Here is a 10,053-nt window from a genome sequence, read left to right on the forward strand (position 1 = left end):
TTAAAGTACATATTCACTCAGAAAGAATTGAATATGCGGCAAAGAAGATGGTTGGAACTCCTGAAAGACTATGATTTGGATATCAAGTTGTTGGGAACCCGCCCATGCCGCTGATAATTCAAAAAAAATTCAGATGGCAGCGGAATCGGCATAAGCGGGATCGACGTTCATCGCATGAACATTGTTTCATGAACCGTTCGTAGTTAGATAAGAATTAAAACTTTTAAATACTTTAGGAAGATCAGATCTTCACCTTGTGTGGGTAGATGATCACCGCAAACTAAAGTTCGTGGTTTTAGGATGAAGGTTCGTTTGAAGCCGTTCAAACATCTGGCCTCTACGGGTATCCACACGAAGCAGGATCCGATCCAAGCTCTCTATCTCACCGGGGTGCTAGCTCCCTTACAGAGATAGCTTTTGATGGCTGATCTCCTCTCTTTCTTTCAACTCTTGAATGCACTTGAGAGGAGGAAGAAGAAGGATGAAGAAGAGGAAGAAGAAGAATCCCCACGCAGCCTTCTTTCTTTTCCCTGCGTTGGAAGGAAGAAGGGAGGAAGAGGATGCCGCCAACACCTTTGGCTTTTATCTTCCTTGCTTGCGGCTGAACCAAGAGGAGAGGAGAGGGAGGCGTACGGCAAGAAGGAAGAGGACTTCTTCTATGCCCTAGGTGCCGCCCACAAGTCCCTTTTTATAGACATGTGGAGCTCCTAACATTTAGGAGCTCTTGATGTCTTTCCTAAGAGGGGGCGCCGTCTCTTCTCCCTTCTCCACGTGGAAAGGGGAGGAGCTTATCCCCTTCCTCATGGTAAATCCTAATCCATATTAGGTAGGGATTGGAATGCCCTAATGTGGTCAAGCCCTAATCCAATTAGGCTTAGCCCAAGGGTGAACCAATTTGGATCCAATCTAGGTAAGTCCTAATCCAATTAGAACTTAAATCAATTTTGACTCAATTGAACTCTTCAATCCTAATCCAATTAGGAGTCTTATTGATTCATTAGATTAATAATTAGTTGTGACTTAAGAAACCCTAATCCAAATTAGGACATATTTACTTTTAGTCCTAATCCAATTAGGACTCTATTTGAATCCGAAGTCCTAATCCGATTAGGGCTCTAGAAATCCTACTCCAAGTAGGAATCCAATTTTGATTCAAAACTCCTAATCTCATTAGGATTGCAGGAATCCTATTCCAAGTAGGAATTCCAGTCCTACTCCAACTAGGATTCCCAGTCCTAATCCAATTAGGACTCTAGGAATCCTACTCGAAGTAGGACTCTTGTTTCAAGTCCAATTAATTAATTCCCTTTCCTTCTTCAACTTCTTATCAATCGAATTGATTACTCGTGATTCATAATCACTTTTCAACCATCGGATCGGTCAATACTTCTAGTGTGTGTGACCCCATAGGTTCTATTCTGACTGGTAGTGAGATATATTGTGATCTCTATCACTATATCATTGAAAACTCCTTTCAATGGGTTGGAACGATTCCAACTCAACTCATTAGGGTTTATCGATCATCGAGATAATCCCTGTGAGTCCCACCATCCACCAGTGACACCTAGCAGCATGTAGTGGCTACCCAGCAGAATGGAATGATGAACCTCTAGGTGCAGTTAACGTGTGATACAGTCCTACTATCGTGGATCCCTACAGGACGGAGGTCATGGACAACTCGTCAAACCCCATCGTCTGTCATATGTCAAGATTTATTCGACACGAGTTCGATAGTGGCAAACTCTTTCTCCACTTTATATTACTGCCCTGGCCAAGGTCTTAGAACTCAGTCTAACAAATCACATAGGATCACTCCTCTTCTATCAAGGTCGATAGATTCCTTGTAGGTGCATACCCTACTCCTACAGTGAACCTACTGCAGCCAATCTACACTACATGGACCCATATGGCTAGAGACCATGTATGTGTGCAGTCAAACTACAATAACCTCACTGTGAGTAGCCGAAGCACCGCAGATCAAAGGACCAGTCACACTACTGCAACATCAAGCAAGTCACTGACGAGTGGATAGACATCCAAGTGACTTCTTGTCTTGGTCACGCTCAGTACCCTTGTTCTCTATCAAGCACCTGCACTATCACTTCAGTGTCCCTACACTGTGGACTCAAGTCTCGTCCATCCAGAAGGAAAGTGATCTGTGCACTGATCGGATCGATCACCGTCCTCGTGATGATCCATTGATCAGGAGCATTTAGAAATTAATCACCAATGATACATGGCTCAAATTCTCAACTCTTGAGAATATGTATCATCATCTTATTAATTTCTTGGACGATTCATAGACACATAAATAATATGAATGAAAAGATGCCTTTTATTTATTCAATAATAAATAGTCAAGTACAAAATTATGTCCCTAGAATTAACAATGTGTCAGCCAGATTGGCTTCTAGGGCATACATCTAACAATCTCCCACTTGCACTAAAGCCAATCAGTCATATATCTAAGCCCCATCTTCTCAAGGTGGGCTTCAGTCTTTTGCTGACTTAGCTGCTTAGTGAACGGGTCTGCCACGTTATCCGCGGAGTCTACTCTCTGCACCTCTACATATTTCTTCTCAACATAGTCGCGTATGAGATGGAAGCGCCGCTCTATATGCTTAGACTTCTGATGAGACCTTGGCTCCTTAGCAAGGGCTATGGCGCCATTATTATCGCAGTAGAGTGTTATGGCATCTGATGTCATCACGTCCAACTCTGCAATGAATTTCTTGAACCAGAAGCCTTCCTTAGCAGCTTCAGAGGCGGCGATGTATTCAGCTTCTATAGTAGAATCAGCAATGATCGGTTGTTTAGAACTCTTCCAATTCACCGTACCACCATTGCACAAGAACACATATCCAGATGTTGACTTCCTGTCGTCGACATCAGTCATGAAATCTGAATCTGTGTACCCTTCTACCTTTAATTCTGATGATCCTCCAAAAACCAAGAATAAATCTTTAGTTCTTCTCAAGTACTTAAGAATATTCTTCACAGCTGTCCAGTGTTCTTCACCTGGATTCGACTGATATCTGCTTGTGACACTCACAGCAAGAGCTATATCAGGTCGTGTACATAGCATGGCATACATGAGGCTTCCTATTGCCGATGCATAGGGAATCTTGCTCATGCGTTGAATCTCTTCAGATGTGTTGGGGCACATCTTCTTGGAGAGATGAATTCCATGCCTAAGGGGTAAGAGACCCCATTTGGAGTTTTCCATGCTGAACCTCTTCAGCACCTCCTCTATGTACATCTTCTGTGAAAGGCCAAGCATCCTTTTAGATCTATCTCTATAGACCTTTATTCCCAAAATATAGGATGCTTTTCCAAGGTCTTTCATGGAGAATTCTTTTGACAACCAGACCTTGACCGAGGTTAGTATGGGAATATCATTCCCTATCAGTAGGATGTCGTCCACGTACAGTACGAGAAATACGACAGCGCTCCCACTAACCTTTTTGTAAACACACGGTTTCTCTTCGTTTTTGATGAAATCAAACATTTTGATTGCGTCATCGAAACGAGTGTTCCAACTCCGAGATGCTTGCTTTAGTCCATAGATGGACCTTTGCAGCTTGCTAACCTTGTGATCTCCATCACTGGAAGTGAAACCTAAAGGCTGTTCCATATAGATATCTTCATCAAGATATCCATTCAGGAAAGCAGTTTTCACATCCATCTGCCAGATTTCATAATCATGAAATGCTGCAATGGCAAGCAATGTTCGGATGAATTTTAGCATGGCTACAGGTGAAAAGGTCTCCTGATAGTCAATGCCTTCGCGCTGACTATACCCTTTCGCCACAAGCCTTGCCTTATAGGTCTCTACCTCTCCATCCGAACCTATCTTCCTTTTGTAGATCCATTTGCATCCAATAGGTACAATACCTTCTGGTGGGTCTACTAAGGTCCAGACTTGGTTGGAATGCATGGAGGTCTATCTCTGACTTCATAGCTTCCAACCATTTCTCAGAATCGATATCAGATATCGCCTCGTTGTAGGTTTTGGGATCCTGTATGTGATCCCTATCTCCCACTAGGAACATTTCCTCGGTATCCTCTTCTAGTATACCTAAGTATCTATCAGGAGGATGGGAGACCCTACTAGATCTACGAGGTGGTCGAGGGACATCGTGTACTGGCTCTGTATGAATGGGTTTGATAGGATCCATGACTCGTTGTTTTTCAGAGACTTTCTCTTCAAGCTCAATTTTCCTCCCACTGCCTCTATCAAGGATAAACTGATTTTTCAAGAAGATGGCATGACGGCTCATAAACACATTGTGATCTTCTGAGATGTAAAAATTGTATCCTAATGACTCTTTAGGATATCCTATAAAACAAGCACTTATGGTCCTAGCCTCTAGTTTGTCCGCCTGTAGTCTCTTGACGTGGGCCGGACATCCCCAAATCTTGAGATGACCCAGACTTGGTTTCTTACCATGCCATATCTCATACGGTGTGGTAGGAACGGATTTAGAGGGAACTCTATTTAATAAATAAATTGCTGTGAGTAAGGCATCTCCCCAAAGGAACATAGGTAAATCAGTGAAGCTCATCATGGACCTGACCATATCCAATAGGGTCCGATTCCTCCTCTCTGACACCCCGTTGAGTTGAGGTGTACCCGGAGGTGTCCACTGTGAGACTATGCCGTTTTCCTTGAGATAGTCCCGGAATTTCCCACTAAGGTATTCTCCTCCTCGATCTGATCGAAGAGCCTTAAGAGGTTTTTCAGTTTGTTTTTCTACTTCATTCTTGAACTCTTTGAACTTTTCAAAAGATTCAGATTTGTGTCTCATAAGATACACATACCCATACCGTGAATAATCATCGGTAAAGGTAATGAAGTAAGAATAACGTCCCCTGGCTAGCACATCGAATGGGCCACATACATCTGTATGTACTAGGGTAAGTATTTCAGTGGTCCTCTCCCCTTGTCCTACAAAGGGCAATCTAGCCATTTTTCCTTGAAGACAGGACTCGCAAACTGGATATGACTCGGAAGTCAATGAGCCGAGAAGCCCATCTTTATCCATTTTGTTCACCTATCTTCTCCAATATGGCCAAGTCTGAGGTGCCACAAATATTTTTGGTTTATCTCATCTCTGGATCTTTTGGATCCTTTGGCACTCACTTCTTGCTCGGTAACATTCACAGATACATCCATATGTAAATGATAGAGACTGTCGATCATGAAACCACGTGCAACTATTTTATTTCTGAAATAAATAGAACAGCAGTCTTTGTCAAATATAAAAACATGACCTTCCTGTGCTAGACATGAAACAGAAATCAAATTTCTGCTAGCAGCAGGTACATAATAGCAGTCTCTAAGTAATAAACTAAATCCAGACGGTAGTCACAGATGGTAGGTGCCCACAGCCACAGCAGCAACTTTTGGCCCCGTTGCCAAACCCGAAGGGTTACCGCACCTTCCGCCAAGCCTTCTACTTTCCTTTAGACCCTGCATGGTAGTGCACAAATGAGGCACTAGAACCAGAATCTATAACCCAACTAGAAGTAGAAGAAACCGTTAGATTAGTTTCAATAATGAGCAAGTCTATACCTTCTGAAGGTATGTCACCTTTCTTGTTCTTCAGGCTCTCGAGGTATGAAGGACAGTTTCTCTTCCAGTGGCCGTCGACATTGCAGTGGAAACATTTTTCTTTGTCGTTAGCCCTTTTCTTTTGAACTTCCTTCTTTAGCTTCTTGTCCTTTTTCTGCTTCTTAGCAGGCTTCTTTTTCTTTCAAGTAGACTTTCTCTTGGAAAAGGCCATAGAAGCAGCCAACTCTGTGCCCGACAATCAATTTCCCACAAATTTTCTTTCTTGGAAAACTCAGCATGAACCCGGCATGATATAATTAAGGATGTGCTGCGTCTGGCTGAAGATGTTAAACTTAGCGCTTATTAGGAGGCAACCCAATTCTCGTAGATTATTTTTGCATATTTGTCTTGTCGCATTTTTTTTTGTTATTTTCTTAACAGGGATCCCTCATATTACTGATGCAACTACGGTAAAATGCTTCTATCCTCTATCTGCATCATATTTTCGTCCAAACTAAAATAAAAAAATATAAAATATATAAAAAAAATAAAAATATAATATTCAAACAAAAATTAAATAAAAAATAACAAAAATAATAATAATAAAAAAACAACATATTAAAAAAAACAAAAACATTGAGGACAATGTCTGATCTAGGTTGGGGGGTATAGGATTCGACTTTTTGAAGAAATTTTTTGCATTTTCGTATAAGTTTTTCAAATTTTGATTAAAAAAAATAAAAAACCTAATTTCTATGCTTTAGTGCTGAAATGATAAACACACAAAGTATATATAATCTAAAAATCCCAATAACTAGTCAGGAGTTAGTCAATTTGAGTTCTGTTTATTAAAAGTTCTTTTAGCGAGTTGTAAGATAATTTTTTACTTTGGAATTTCACAACACACATGGCCTGCACTTCTAAAGGTTAGGTTCAACATTATATTGTTAAGTCTGGTAGCAACCTTGAGTTCTGATGAATCATACTTATCTAATTCACTTTTACCTCAAAAAAATAAAAAATAATAATAAAAAAATTAAAAAATATACATAGAAAGTGAAGTTAGTCAGGTACATCGAAAAGGGCTACCTATCGTTAAAGATCAGCGGGCTTGTGATGATGAACCCGAGCATAGGTCCGTAGGGGAGTCTTGATGCCTAACACCTTATGCCATCTGGTGTAGGAGTTGTTGACTGAATGCTCGCTACACGGAGGAATCATTACAAGAGTAAAAGTGCATAATTTATTTATAAATGCAAAATAAAAAAATAAAAAAAAATAGAGAAAGAGAAAATAATATTGACCTTGAAAAAAACGATAGTGTGAAAGCCGTCGTTGTAAAAATTCGAGTAAACTGGAATATTACAGATAAAGCCATGAAGTATTAAAGTAAACATCAACAACTCTCGAAATCCTGCAAGATAGGATGATTTTGAATCAGTGATTAGGTCTTATCTGACCTATTCTTGGAAACTACTAGCTTTAGCAGTATTTTGGGGAATCTAAAGCCTTAGCTTGTGTATGGTCCAGATATCACCGAGCACCCAAGTATAAATAAGTCTTACAACTTTCTAACAGAAACTTAATAAAATAAACTCTTGAGACAACAGTTTGTGGGTATCTGCGCCAAAAACCCTCACGAGACAAAACTCGTCCACTAGGGCCACCTAGGGGTTTAAAGCCTTATTGCATACGATAAATGCAATCGCGATTCCTGCGAAAGTGAGTTAATTTCTTTTTCTATTATTTTTATTTTATTTTTGCTTGAGGACTAGCAAAATGGTAGGTTGGGGGGTGTGATAAGTGCTAAATAATACATAAATTAACCTCATTCTCCTAGCACTTATTATTATTTTAACACACATATTTCGTAAATTTAACCATAAAATATGTGTTACCATCATTGCATAAATTATTAGAAGTAATTCATGTTTGATTGATCTTATTGGTTATGTCCAATATATGCAGGTCGAGTCAAACTTATTTCGGATGATCCCTGAACCCGAATGACACGCACCCCGGTTCAGCCCCACTCCCCTGTTTCTTTTGCATCCAATCGAGCTTAAACTTTCTTTACGTTGTACTATCTGGTCATTATCACATCCGCAATTAGCTATTCAAAGTCTTCTTAAATTCCATGTCCAAACCAATCCAAGCATCCCAAACAACTTCGTCCCAAGTTCATACAAAGCTATGAGTCCCACTCCCGTGTTCCCCTTCCTTATCCGAACCCCGTAAGGATTCCAAACAACCAAAGCATTATTTCCCAGCCGAGATCAACTTCTAAGCTCAATCCCATTTTTTTTTCCGTGTCCTCTTCCCGTTCTCTCCCAAGCTTCACGGCATCCATGACAGAGCCGTGTCTCCTCCACGTCATTCCCTTCCGCATCCAAGAACAATCTGTCTCAAGCTTCCCAGATGTCCGTATGTGAGGTCCCAGATTCATCTAACACCCAAGATTCCGAAGCACCCGTGGATCATTCCCTGTTTTCCAGCCATGCCGAGCATCCCGGAAGAAGCTCACGCGACCATAATCCACTCTGTCCGCAAATCCCTCCCTAGCTTCCACATTCATCCTCTTCTCCCTCCACATACCCATCAGCTTCATCTCCCAGCCTTGCATCCTTATCCCTTCTTCGGAACAAATCCCAGCATCAGCTCCGCATTCATCCTTATCCTTCCCAGGCCGAATCAAGCAAGTCCCAGCCGCATCCCAGCCGGACGTACATCCCGTTTGTAATCCCACTTATCCCAAAACCATGTCACCTACTTCCCCAATTATCCAGCCTTCATCCCGTTCGCAGATTGATTCCATTCCCATGGATAAGTTCCAGCTCCTCCCAAGCCTCACACAATCCACATCCTCCCCTGTTTCGGAAACAGAACAGAGTTCATCCTCCTTCCCGAGCTTATCCTCCCAAGATAGAGCTGAATCCAACATCCTACCGGATTACTCCCAACGTCCCAAGCCGTTCCCGAGCTTCCTCTCGTTCCGGATTGCTCCCATCATCATCTTCTCGGATCAAACTTCTTCCCCTGCATCCCGAAATTCCAGAACCATTTCCTTCCAGCTCCTTCCGCGTCCGAGATTTTCTCCGCATCCTCCCAGCAGATGCAGCTCATCACGGATCAAAACAATAGCTTATCACGAATCCCGCCCAGCATTCAACCGCATCCGTGATCAGCTTCTTCCAGATTCTTCACGTTCGCGAATCACAGCCAGCAGCCGTCCACGATTCAAGGCTTCTTCCGCATCATCTCTCAGCATGATTCACCGAATCCAGCTCCTACCAACTTCCGCTCCCAGGCATCTGTTCACAGCATTAATCTTCTTCCGAATCCCTTGTTTCACGCATCATTCCGGATGAACTCCATCCATCTTCCGCAATCCAGCAAGATATTCTCCCAGCCGCATTCAGCCGGATCACTCACGTCTTTATCCTCTCATTCGTATCAGCCACAGAGGAGGAGAGAGGGAGTTGGCAGCCTATATAAAGGGGAGTCAATGTGAACAGAGGGGAAAGCGAGGGGCTAGTATCCAATATCCCATCGAGTAATTTATTTGGAGAGAAGAAAAGCCGGTGGAGGAAAGGAAGAAGAGCCAGAAGTGATGGAAGCCTCCTGCGCTGCTGCCGTCCACGCTCTTCACTAAGGCTGGATGCAGCCCTAACAAAGGAACACGAGTTTTATGTATTTAATTTTTATATTCTTGGAGTTGTATGAACTCTCTTACTCTTAAATAAATATTTTTTTTCATCTCATATTTAATCCCTGTGACTTTAAATATGATGTTCGTACAACTGTTTTTCATGATCACTGAGTGAATATAAAGATAGTCCATGCTTAAGGAAGATGCAGTATCCTGCCACCTTATTTTAGGGTAGACATTTCATGCCAACTGAAGATGGATTATTTCCAAATTACTTTTGTGAATTTCTATTTAAATGCTTATTAGGCTTGTAGCCAATTGGCATGTTAATCCAAGAATAAATTAAAATACAATTAACCCTTGTTCCGATGTTAGTGGTGAATTCCTTATCCTAGGTTCTCCCAACTGATATTATTATCAATTGCATTTTTTTAAAAAATTTGTTAGTTTAACTTTCTTCACAAACTTTCTTTTTTAAAATATTTTTAAGAAAACAACTGTACCCCAATTCCTGTGGATCGATACCCGTAATCACTATCCTACCAGATACGTGCTATTGCGTGGTTTTTAAAGTTGACTATCAAATGCAAAAATAATATTATATAAATGAAGAGTCTAGAAAAGGCAGTTCATTACATATATTGAACGCGATCCACAATAAATCCAATTAATCTCACAAATCCCTCGCAGAACCTAATATCCAAAAATCATAGTTTTCTTTTAAAATTCATCACAATATATATAAAACTTAAATTTTAACATTCTCCTAGGGCCGACCCTGCAGAAGTGTCTAGCATCCCGGGTTCGGGTTCGGATTTAGGTTCATACCCGTAAACCACCCCCCTCCCCT

This window comes from Phoenix dactylifera, unplaced genomic scaffold (genome assembly GCF_009389715.1).
Source record: "Phoenix dactylifera cultivar Barhee BC4 unplaced genomic scaffold, palm_55x_up_171113_PBpolish2nd_filt_p 000527F, whole genome shotgun sequence".
Classification (NCBI taxonomy): Eukaryota; Viridiplantae; Streptophyta; class Magnoliopsida; order Arecales; family Arecaceae; genus Phoenix; species Phoenix dactylifera.